Raw genomic sequence first — 13403 nt, forward strand, 5'->3', positions numbered from 1 at the left:
ACGTTAGCTTAATATGTACGCCTTTGATTAAATGTATTATCAATGAAAAAAGAATAAAAAAAAAAACGTGACTCATTACACATGGCAATGAAGGAATCCGAGTCCTCATTTAGCCATTTCCGCAAAAGCACTTCATTTCACAAACGCTTCAAATTACTTAGGTCATGATAAACGCCAATCGGTAAAGTAGACACAAATTATTAATAGAATTTCACTTATTTCGCTAAATAAAATTAATTAACTAATTACATAATTATGTCGTAATAAAAACACGAGCTCTCAAATGTCTTGAGCTATGTTTCATTCAATATCCTACACAGTATGTAAATGATCAGTAGATCACTTTCTAGCATAATTTCTGGGATTATTCTTCAGTCCTTTTATTGAATGGAATCCCCAACCAAACAACAAACAGACTAATAAACATTATAAACTGGACTACAATGGGCATTTAACCTACCTATGTAATATTCTACCAAGACCCCCCCCCCCATCCCCCCAGGTCATTCGCGATGGGTACCGTAATATACTTGTAACATTGCAAAATTAACTCATGAACTGGGACGTCTTAAAACCCACAGTGACCAGAAATATATAAACGAAGAGTTTGTGAATTTAATCTTCGAGTGAACACCCATCCGAAACAAAAACAATTCTGACAAAATCGTATCTAAATGCTATAAGGTCAAGAAAATCTTTCAAGATTTAAAAGACAGCTCCACATCTGGTCATTAAATCCCCATACAAATGAAGAGACGGGACGATACATACATGTACACGATTGTATAAAACATGTAGAACACATGAACACACCATTGCCAATTGCGATCCGATTAATTTATTTTTTGCAAAAGTTTGGATTTATGTATGCAGTCTATGGATAGACTGTGTGAAACAAAATGTGTTTTCAACATGCTCCATCTCGAACATTTAGAAACATTAAATGATCACAGCTGACTACTTGTTTTAGGAAGAAACCAAAAAATCATAATTTTCTTTTTTACGATTTTTGTGTTGCATTTTAACACAGTTCTGTGGCGTGAATGTCAATTTAACCCATCATAGCCTCATGAACAACATACCTGTATCGATGTACATGTATGTGCTGTATAGATATACTGCCACACTTCTTACGATTATTTATTAGAAATATTTGAGGTGTTGTGGGGGTTGAATATGATGAATTAATGCTTTCATTTACACCACAGAAACATTACATCGTAGCTGAATAGTCATGTCAAACGAGCAAGAACTAAACCTTCATTCTCCCCCCCCCCCCCCCCCCCCCTTGTATCTCCCAAACAAATTACATACATCCAAATTGAATAGAAATGTCTTACCCGATTTGACGAGGCTTCACATGTAGACATACATCGACTAAACAGGAACTCGATCTCAAGCAGATGAACTATGGCCCCGACCAATGCACTTCCCTGTCAAGAATGACGAATGAATATCCCCCCTCTCTCTCTGATTGCGACATCTTCATAGAATCCATAGGTAATCCTGACTGCTTTGGTCCTGTGAGCTCTTTGGGTTTTAACAATGGGGTCGTTGATTGGTCATCAAGATTTAACTTCTTATTTAATGCCTAATAGTAAGAGGGTGTGCTGTAATACTAGTATCTAAGCTGCCTTAATCAACTACATTGTAGTTGAAAGTAAATATTACCATCTTATGCTCTCGATCATTTTTTATACCCCGCAGTTCAGTTCAGTTCAGGTTTTTAAAATTAACTTTAAGCTGTACAGCTTATCAGTGCAATAAGTATAAGAATATATACGTACAGACAGGTTAACAGGAGAATGTGGCAGAAGTGTACATATGATATCAACATCTAATTTGCCTTAAGTAAATCTGTCATATTTTTAAGCTAAAGTAAATAAATGTATCTAAATTACATGGGTTTTTTTTTCATTTTCAACATTAAGAAGTTCCAGAAGTTAATTATTGAAGGATTTTTTTTTTCAATAATAAGGCTTAATGTATTTTTTGCGACAGCCTCTGTACATGGGACATATTTTAAAAAATAATGTGAAATTTGTCTTCAATAGAATTTTACAAAGAAAACAATTTCTGTTGCGTCTTTCAATATTATAAAATCGACCCGTTTCTATTGCTTATTAAAGTGAAAACAACCTGAATCGTGAAATACACTTTTGATATACGATCGGAATAGATTTCCTTACATAAAATTGTACATTATGGGAATTTATTGGAAATTAAGTCAATTAAGTATTTGAAAAAAGAGCATTTACTAGATCTATCTAGTTAAAAAAAACACAGTCAGTGTAGCTTGGTCAAATATACGTTGTTTGACAACAATGAGACCTGTAGCTGTTATTTTTTGTTTTTCCAACAATTCAAACATACCCATATTGTATAAAAAAAAATCTTTAACATGAGACGACCAGTTCTTTGCATTATGTTTTCGAAACATTCATAGTGTGTATGATAGCAATGTTGAAAAATACAATTATTATGGAGCAGTATTTTTTCCAGAACTTAACTATGTTAAACATTCTTTGGTACAGCAGAGGAAAGCGTCCTAATTCAGACAGAACAAACTGCTACAATACAAGTTGACCATTTAACACACAGGATATGTTTACAGAAATCAAAATGAAGTTTCTCAATATAAGGTGCTTTAAGTGAGTCTCATACTTTAGAGGCATAGTTAATGACACTGCCAACAAAACAACCAAACAATAATAGCAAAGTACATGTATCATTATTAAAAAACAAGTCTCTGATATTTTTTTTTTCAATACAAATATTGCCTTTCTAACTCAGCAAGTTGTTTCTCAGCTCTAGAAAATTTATTATTTAGTAAAAAAAAATAAAGCATATTACTTTTCAACAACAAAGTGAAATGCTTTTTTGAAATCAATAAAGACACAGCAATTTTGTTTTTTGTTTTTTGTTTTTTGCCGACGATGAAGTACCGTAACTAAGGTCTGTAGAGCAAAAAATTGAAGATCACTTGTTGCACTTTTAGATTTAATACGAAATTGTGCATCAGTAACGAGATTTTATTCATCTGCCCATGTTATAAGTCTGTTGTTTAGTACAAAAGTAAAAATTTTATTCATGTTGCTAACAAGACTGATTCCCCTATAGTTATTAGGATCAGATTTATCTCCCTTTTTAAAAATAGGCACAATAATAGAAGAAGGCCATGATTCAGGGAAGAATCCTGTTTGTAGTATACAATTAAAAATCTATGTAGGAAAGGCAACAGATATTCTTCAAATTCAATAAAATATTCATTAAGTAAGCAGTCGTCATCATGTGATTTACCTTTTTTTAATTTCTTAATAGCTACTTTAATTTCTTCAACATCAATATCCTTATCTCTACAATCCTCAGCACAGTTGGGGATATCAGTATTAACAGACACATTACTTTATCCGATCCCTTCAGGTGTTTTTTCTGGACAAATTCTAATTACAAATTATGTTAAAAAACCACGGAATTTATGGCGGGAAATAAATGCCTTGAAAACACCAGAAAAAGGGTTTGGGAGGAACAATGAAGAGAGGAAAAACAAATACAGAAAAAAAATAATCAAAGACTTGGCCAACTGCTAACACAATCATGTTTTTGTTTTGTTTTTTGATTAAATTGCTTTACAAATACTGATATAATAATAAATGTTGATATAAGGCCCCAATGAGGCTATGATGGGTAAAATAAAAAGATAAACTAGACTTTATCATACGCTGTACGTACCATTTATTTATCAAAGCGCAGACAGAAACATAGAACCATTCGAAAATTTGGTAAATAAGGTTGCATATAAAATAAATTATGTATACATAAATACCCTGAGCCTGAACGAGACACCTCATTCTAAGGCGTCAGCTCTTCTTGCCCGTCCCCCGAGGGCTACCAGGTCTGAAAGCATGACCGGTGTCCGGGACCAACATGTAGACCACCCTGTCGTTGCCACGGAGACATACACCAGTCTGTAGAACCCCCCCCCCCCCCTTTCGTTGGGAGGAGAGTGTGGCACAAGCAGAGTACTAGATGTGCGCCACCCCCACCCGCGATAAATTTACATACATGTTAATATGAATGCTGACCCTTGACCTTTTAAATACCTGACCAACTTGAGGGTAAACATCGAACCTTGAAGTCCTCCCTTGCTTTATTAGAAAATTGAAGAAGAAAACGGGTTTTAGAGCAGAATTAGTGATCAATTACCACTGTGAACTCCCCGGCTCCACCACAAACATTGAAAAATACCCCCCCCCCCCCCAAAAAAAAAGCCCCCTTTTCCAAACTTAATCGTGGGAAGAAAGGGGGGGGGTATCTTTTATTTCCTTGTACATGTAGGTATTTGGTGGTTACTTGTCGGAAGAATATAACTAAACAGAAAAGTTGTGTCATGATAATCCCAAGAACCACTTCTTCTTGAATAATAATGAAGTCGTTCAAATTGCCGACGTCTTCATGGTCTTTGTAATCAAATCAGGAAAAGCGATGGGAAAGAACAACGAAAAGAGGAAGAACAAACCATATAAACAATAAATATATCTAAAAGTACCCATCGTGATTTCCCCTTTCTCAGATTAAAAAGGGGGAAACGTTTGACACTACAATAGGCTGCGTCTACGAAAAGGAAGATTTCTCAGGTTTTTCAGATCAAGTGTCTGATTATTTAAACGGAGTGAAAAACTTAAAATTGACAAATTTTGTTATGGTAAACTAAAACATTTCAAACAGATTGAATTAAAACGCACGTTAACTGATTTTCCAGCGGCAAAAATATTATGCAAATATGGAATGTTAAAATGACGTGAAAAATATTTTGCTTTTATCTCAATTGTAAAAAGACATTTCCTCCTTATGTGACAATTTTTTCTTTTAAAGATCTTAGAATGTAATACATTTGATCAACAGGGATTGTCTATATACTAAGCATTTAAAACGGCATTACATAATCATAAGTCACTCTGACATAAAAAAAAAAAATAACAATTAAAGGTAAAGGTGACCAGTGTTGGAATTTGTAACTATTCAATAATCACAATCGATAATATATAGACCAAGCACGGAATTATCAATGAAGTACGACGGGTGGACCTTTAATTGTACGACACCGGACCAGCGTAATAAACAATCCAAAAGGACATCGCTCAGCCTTTTCCGTAGCTGCAGGACTGTAGCTCCCGGTCTGAAAAAATTCGGATGGACGACCTGGGAGCTACAGTGCCTCCCATAGTAAAAAACTGCAATTTACGGCGCACAAAAAATTGCGCTAGTTTTGGACTTATTAACCTTATTTTCACACAAATTCTGTAAAAATAATTAGTACCATTAAATTCTTCAGCAAATTTACTACTGATATCATCACTTTACTTGCCTCAGATTTTTTCTTAAACATGATAACCGACCTCGGAAAAAGAAGTATATTAATTTACGTCGAGATCGAGAGTCGCCATTTTTAAATGTAAACAAACTTGCACCACTTTAGTTTACAGGGCTGTTGATGGTGTTTAAAAGACTATCAGAAGCAAGTGAAGTGACGACATCTGTAGTAAAATGTCCGAGGAATTTTTTGGGATCGAAGATTTGTACAGAATGTGTTCGTAAATGAGATTAATCAGTCCAAAACTAGCGCATTTTTTTGTGCGCCGTAAATTGCAGTTTTTTACTATGGGAGGCACTGTAGCTCCCAGGTCGTCCATCCGAATTTTTTCAGACCGGGAGCTACAGTCCTGCAGCTACCTTTTCCGTCAAGTTTAGGCTAGACTTGAAACGACTGAAGAAAATGATATTTAAAAACAAATTACTATTGCCGAATCATGACTAGACTACGTAAAGTGAGACCGAACTTATTTTTGTCAGACAGAAATAAAACCTTCTTTAAACGGTGGGGCGACGTTTCCAAGTGACATCTGACACGTTCTCTTTTGTATAACCAACATGAAGTGCTTATTGCTATATTTCAACACAGAAATTTTGGATTTAATGTGAAGACATACATCTAGTAAAGGCTTCCTCCTTTCTTTCTTTTTTTAGCGGAGGGGGCGGGGGGAGGGGGGAATAATCAATGGGAATCGGGCTTTATTGGATTTGATCACGTGACCTACCGAAATGGTCTACCCATAAATGTCAGAGAATGATTCCCTGTTCCTGTATTAAATTTGTAAACTTTAAAAGAAATGTGAATTAGATACGAATTTAATCCGAAAAGTTGTCGAAAACTCTGTATTGTTTTGCTTTTAGACGCGCTCTTCTCGATTTTGATTTAGTTCAACATTGTCGAATTATCTCTAAGAATTATGTTATCACTCTAGAATTTATGACATTTTACGGCATCAGAATGACATCTGGAAGGGTGACAAAAAGCCGTGAGATTCTCAGTTCTTCCCAGGGACTTGAATCCAGAGGTACAACCTTTCCTGTAATATCTAATTCAAAAATCATAAAACAATTGAGACTGAGGCATTCACATTTACGAAGGCAATAAAACGTTTAAACCCGTGGGATCCTTTTTTCATTCTCTTTGCCCTGATTCAGAGAAGTCAATCTTTACGGAGGAAAGCAAATCACCCAGCTATTGCCGAATTACAACGTTCAAATGAAACATTCTTGGGCATGAATGTTTCCCTGCTAATAATTTTTTTATCAACCATATATTATTTTATATCGTGTACGACGTTCAAATGAAACATTGTTGAGCATGAATGTTTCCGTGCAAATATTTTTTTTTATTATCCATTGGTATCAAAGATAGTTACATGTAAATGTATTTAATATAAATAAATACCAAAATAATGACGACCCGATTCATTTGTACAAAGAAATCGCTATGAGATCAGTTTTTTTTTCGTAACGGATACATAAGATAATCACGGAAGTAATGAACTCTTTCAGCTAACAAATAAGAATAAAAAGTATTATCTCAGAGATTTCAAGGAAAACAAATAAGATTTTGTAATTTATTTATTGGCGATAATAGGCACGGCTGATATCTACGTAAATGTATATATATTTTTTTAAAATTAGAATTACGTCAAATACAATGTTCGTTCAAAATTCAATGTGACCTTGTTCCTGTGAGTTACAGGACCCGAAATGGCAGCATATATGACCTTGACCCAGGGATGTGCAGCGGTAAAGGCCAAAGTTTTCAACAACAACAAATAGTCATTTAAGAGAAGGGCCGCTCGATACACTTCCTGGTTGTCAGCCGTGCCAGGTGATATGATTAATGGTGGATAGTCTGCAATAAAGAATTAGAACCAACAGTATCGTGTTTCAATGAATAATCGCATACAATCATAAGGGAAAAACAGTAAGGGAAGGGTGGTTTTGGGATTTTAAAAAACTAATGTTTTGCATAAATATTTCGCAACAAATAATGAAACAACATACTTCTTGCTGTGGATTTATGGAAAAAGGCGATTGAAATGCGAACGTAGGTTAGTATACACGACCGGGAAGTAAATTTCAGAAGGGGGGGGGGTTATAAATCTGTTAATAAGGAAAAAGAAAATCCCTAAAATTGCATTCCTTCGATAACAGCATCGTATTCCTATATCGACATAGATGCATAATTATTGCAAAACGCTTGGGTGGGGTCCCAAATGTATTTTCATTTAAAGGGTACCTGCAGTGCCTGTCAATTTTTGATATAATGGAGATCTGAAAATTTTACAGCAATCGCATAAGTTTGGGGGAACCCGATTTCACACCTAAACGAGTTTTGAATTAAGCCGATTTGGCGCGAGATGAACTGTGACGTCACGGGGTCAACGCCGCTGTATGAGAAACAGGAATATCGTAAAAGTTTAGCTTTTTTTTAAAAAAGCTTACCGTCTTTAGATCAAACCCTAAACAGCAATAAGTCAAAGAAAACTTAATTCTATTTTATAGAAATGTCACCTTCCTCTACATACCATATGACGTATGGAACTTTATTTATATGTGCCCTTTAAAAATGTCCAAAATGGAGAAATGCATATAATATGCTTGTAAGCTGAGATTGACTATAGTAGGGAAAAGAGATCTTAGGAATGGTCATTTATTTTTTAAAAAATCAAAGTTAATACAACTGTTTTCAGCATTTTGTTACTGATATTTGTTTTACCGTATTTGATAGCAAACCTCCTTACTGATATTAGCCATACCGTATCAAAAATTTTCACATTTTCTTCTATTTGCTTAAACAATACAAATAGAAAAGAACAAGTAGTTTCTATAGATATTATAAAATATTGCTTTCAACAAGTTGTACTGAACAATTTCAGCCTGAATTTTATTTATAGATATTTGTATTGCTTTTTCGTTTGCTCACTTTTTAAGATTTGAAATGTAAGAAATTTGTTAAGTCGTACCTTAAAAAAGATCATCAGAAAATTATCTCCCTTGTGCCGAACAATATTTCAACCAATGAAACAAATGTAAATTTTCACATCATGTATTTTCTACCAATCACAAAGGAGAGGAAGTGCGAAACCCGGAGACTGTAAATTATTTCAACTCTTTATACCGTCTTCCAAGGAAGACGGTAATGAAAACTGTTCGTTTTTCTTGCATTGTTTTATCGATATATGAACATTTTTTCTGTTGTTTTATCAACCCTGGATGACTAAATATACTGTTGTTTGAGTTTAAACCCGTATTTTATCGAACAAATATGCCGACTTCGGAAAATTGTTTGCTTCATGAAATTAGTCAAATGTGTAACACATTTTGCATATAAATGCACAGCATATGTAGCAAAATGACAATTAATCAAAGCACTATTGTTATAAGAAACATATTCTGTTAAGTAACATGGGACAGGGTGAAATAAAGAAGACAAACTTTAAGCGAGTCAAGTGGGCAATTTCATAGGGTTATGGTTAATTCGACCCATGTTCAAAGAGATTTTAGTCCACCAGTCATTGGGTGGAAGCGTAATCAACCAAATTTCAGGAAGAACCGGGAAAGAATTTCAACAACTAAGTGTATCTCAAGAACCCGAGTAGGAAGGCATGGGCGGATCTAGGGAAGGAGGGTCAGAGAGCCGGAAGGAGATCCTACCCCCTAAAAAAACAAAGAAGATGGGGGAATAAGACGGCGCAAATGCCCATTCGGTTTAGTAGTGAAATACAATTTTGAATTTATTTTTCCCCAATTAAATCTATTCAAATATATTATAATACAACTTTGCAAAAGCAAAATTTCCAACTATAGTCAGTTTTTAATATATTTAACAAAAAATAAGAAGAAAAAATATTGTCAGAAATTTTGGTGGTATCGAACCCGTAACATTAAAACCCTAGATATATAAGGTTAGCTTATTCTAACCACTGAGCCATTTCAGACACAACAAATTGGGCTTTTTAAATATTATGTGTGCCTTAGGCCACGAACTACCGGACTGTATTATTTTTTCAAGACGTTCAATTGTTAGGATACAAAATGATAATTTTAATGTATAGTGGGTCATCTCTCCACGTTTTTGTTGATTGAAAACGGTTTGTTTTCCAATAGACCCTATTTAGATTATGAGAAAAACATGGAGCACAGACCAACTATATAAAATAAAATGCCTTGAAGTTCTAAAAAATGACAGTATTTGCAGGTTTTGATACGTATACGCCTGTTTGAGTCAACATATTCCAAGTATTGAACATACCTACAGGTTAAAAATCAATGATTCGTTAAATATATATTGTTTTAAATGATTTAAAAAAAAAACCATCAGATTTATTGATACTTTAATTTTTCAGTAGTCTGTCCGATCGCGTATGGGCATTTTTACACGCCTTATCCACCCATCTTCTTTACTAAATTCATTTAGTAAAATTCCGAAAAATAGGCCTCAGAACCCACCCCTCTAGAAAACAAAATTACCCCTTAGACTCCCTATCCCTGTGGAAAATTTTTCTAGTTCTGCGCATGGTAAGAGGCAACTATCATGCATGTGAAATGTTCTTTCTCGCCTTCTTCCCTGTCCTAATCGTTAAGTGTCTTTGATTAGGACTCTCCAATTGACATTCTGTTTATCTAACTTATCCTTGGATTTAAATGGCTCTGCAGATTTACTTTCCTATATTTACATTCCCTTGTATTTGTATTTCTTCTATTTCATTAGAAAATCGACTGTGATTCATATAGAAACCGACAAAACTGAAATCCACATTATCCAGGTCTAGCCAGTTTCAAAACGTTGTGTTCATGTCTGCATGGATATGTATGAACGCATTCCTCTAACTTTTAAAAACTGTGTCAAGTGCTTTACTTAGATAAAACTTCATGTAAAATAATGTTACATCGTTCAGGCAGTGCAACATATCTTGTGAAACGATTTCACAACGTTGCCGCAATATTCACGGGTCACAATGTTATCTATCAGTGTAATTAGAACTTTGTACTTCCTGGACGACACAGTAGAAGCCTGTGTATTCCTGCCAAATAAGTAGGACTCGCCTTGTCAGTACACCAAAAAAATGTTTCTATCATGTAAAAACTATAGCTTGATTAGATAACGTGATGATTAGATATTATATAAAATAAAACACCCATTTTCACTAATATCTTTTCTGCATACACAAACACATGCGAGTATGTTTTTAATACGCACAGAATTTCATAATTTTGAATTTACAACGAGAAAACTCCAACCCCATCCCACCGATCCGCGGATTATTGTGTTCCAAAGGTTTATATGATATCAAATATATAGCTATCATTTGAGTCCTATGCCTACAATATATTCCACAAACGTTTAATATAATAAAGGAAGTTTTCTAAAAATTAAAAATACTTTAAATTTGTTTGGAAAAAACTTCCTCATAACTACAGAAAAGTAGGTCTTTAACTTCCTGCGTCACCTTTCAATGTCAGTTTTTACAAGAGGCCCAGGGGCCACATCGCTCACCTGAGCAACAATTGCCTTAATTTTGATCAAATGAGCATTACAGTATCAAAATATCTTGACAACTAAGTACAGTAGATCTTGCTAAAAAAAAAAAATGAAAATCTGCCAATTTTTATCCACCTCTTTTTTTTTTGGTGGTAAATACCAAGCCCCATTTGTTGTTGTACCTGTAAGAAGATTTTTCTCTATTCCTATGTACCCACCCCCCCCCCCCCCATTTTGTGGCCCCACTTTTCTCTAGGGAATCATGATTTTACCAAACTTAAATCTGCATAACCTGTGCTTTCACACTAAGTACTGATTTTTGGACCGAAAACTTTCCCAGAATATTTTTAAAGATTTTCTCTATAAATTCCTATGTAAAAATTCAAACCGCCATCACGGCCCCGCCCTACCACTAGGGACTGTGATTTTGCAAACTTGAATTTATACTACCCGAGGATGCCTCTACACAAGTTTAAGTTTTCTGGCCAAATAGTCTTTAAACAGAAGATGTTTAAAGATTTTCTCTATAAATCTATGTAAAAATTCATCCCCCATCGTGGCCTCACCCTACCCCTGGACTATTACTTAAACAAACTTGAATTTATACGATCTGGGGATGCTTCCACTCAAATTTTGGCTTTTTTGGCCTAATAGTTTTGAGAAGAAGATTTTTAAAGATTTTCTTAATATATAAAAATTTATCCCCCATTGTGGCCCCGACCTACCCCCTGGGACCATGATTTGAACAAACTTGAATCTACAATATCTGAGGATGGCTACACGCCAATTTGAGCTTTCTTGGCCTGATAGTTTTTGAGAAGAAGATTTTTAAAGATTTTCTCTATATATTCCTATGTAAAACTTGATCCCCCTCTTGTGGCCACTCCCTACCCTCGGGGACCATGATTTGAACAAACTTGAATCTACACTACCTGAGGATGCCTCCACACAAGTTTAAGCTTTTCAGGCCGAATAGTTTTTGAGAAGAAGATTTTTGAAAAATACCAACAAATTTTCAATAAGTCTCAATTATCTCCCCTTTATAGAGGCCGTGGCCCTTCATTTGAACAAACTTGAATCCCCTTCACCAAGTGGTGCTTTGTGCCAAATTTGGTTGAAATCTGCCCAGCGGTTCTTGAGATGAAGATGAAAATGTTAAAAGTTTACAACAACGACGACGACAACGACGGCAACGACGCCAACGACGACAACGACAGACAACGGACAAATTGTGATCAGAAAAGCTCACTTGAGCCTTTGGCTCAGGTGAGCTAAAACCGGAATCATACTTAGTTGTACACGAGGAACACATACTACGTGTACATGCACTTGAAAACAATAAGTAGCAATGTCAATAATTTACGAAATAAAAAGACTCACTTTAAAGTTTTCTCTGCTGGTTATCTTTAGGGTATGACATAAGTTCGCCAACCTTTAAGGCATTTGTTTATTGACAGCATTTCATGTCTATATATTTTTTTTCAAATTTCTACTGAAAAGAAACAATTCTTTTAAAAAATGTAGTGAAACTTTGGTTAAATACCGCATGTGAAATGTCCTTTGCTACATTGCTACCGTATGATACAAGCACATGTAGACGGTGTTGATACATTTTTTGCTGGCTGGATAATGCAAGAGCAATAACTCGCTTAAACTCTATGCTTTATGGATTCAGATGAAATGATGGGGAAGAACTGAACACGTAGACAAGTCACAAGAAAACCAGCATGAGGGTCTCTGGTGGCGGTCTCATAAGCTGACCAGCACGAAGAGGACTGTAAATAAAATTCATTTAAGGAGGATGTCCGGCCGTCTTATACATTTCAGGACCAAAATGTAAACATTTCTTGAACTGGCTTTTTCATGTCAAATTCTGACCAAAACTGTTGCCAAAAGTTGTCAAAAGATAAAAAGCAATAAACATGAGGTTTAACATGTTGTTTTGTATTCAGATTACGCATACAAGGACAGAACAAAGCATTTATAATCACTTCAAACTGCGCAGCCGCAGACTTCAATTGAAGATATAAAAAATCTGAAAAAATATGAAAGGAGATTATTTGTGTCCACTTTACAACTATTTGTTGAGAAATGGAGTTCTCCAATATTAAAGGGCATTGTTTTGTACTTATGCAAGATATTTGCATACAAATACAACACGTAAAACATCATGCATGTATTTATTGATTTTAATCTTTTGAAAACATTCATATAAGCCATTTTCGCAAGTAAAAAAAATAACTTATTAAAGTTTCGCAAATAAACGCTGATCTTTCGCTATATAATGCGTAACTTTGGCGAATAAACTAGAGGTTTTCGAGAATAAACGCGTAACTTTCGCGTTAAATTTTTCACTTACGAGATATATGTACAAAAAGTGCATTTCCAATTAATATCAGTTCAATATCGCATGCTTTCAAAAAAATTAGCTATTGATGAAAACAGATTATAATGTCGCTATTTTAATTCTTTTGACAGTTTTACCTATAGAAGTATATAATAAAAGATATATGTTAAACCATTGATACTTATAATC

At 34.7% G+C, this 13403-nt stretch overlaps 1 protein-coding gene and 1 long non-coding RNA gene across 2 annotated transcripts in view; one reads left to right on the forward strand and one right to left on the reverse strand.

Moving 5' to 3' along the window:
* Positions 1–1500, reverse strand: part of LOC128184818 (beta-1,3-galactosyltransferase brn-like) — a 20884-nt gene extending 19384 nt beyond the window's left edge. Inside the window, exon 1 of the mRNA XM_052854424.1 lies at positions 1341–1500. The gene's annotated coding sequence lies outside the window, so the exon portion shown is untranslated. The remainder of the gene's footprint in view (positions 1–1340) is intronic.
* LOC128184848 (uncharacterized) overlaps positions 1–12794 on the forward strand; it is a 15523-nt gene extending 2729 nt beyond the window's left edge. Inside the window, exon 2 of the long non-coding RNA XR_008243782.1 lies at positions 12543–12794. This is a non-coding gene — a long non-coding RNA (uncharacterized LOC128184848). The remainder of the gene's footprint in view (positions 1–12542) is intronic.
* The last annotated feature ends 609 nt before the right edge of the window (positions 12795–13403 follow it).

This window comes from Crassostrea angulata, chromosome 1, assembly GCF_025612915.1.
Source record: "Crassostrea angulata isolate pt1a10 chromosome 1, ASM2561291v2, whole genome shotgun sequence".
In the NCBI taxonomy this organism is placed as follows: Eukaryota; Metazoa; Mollusca; class Bivalvia; order Ostreida; family Ostreidae; genus Magallana; species Magallana angulata.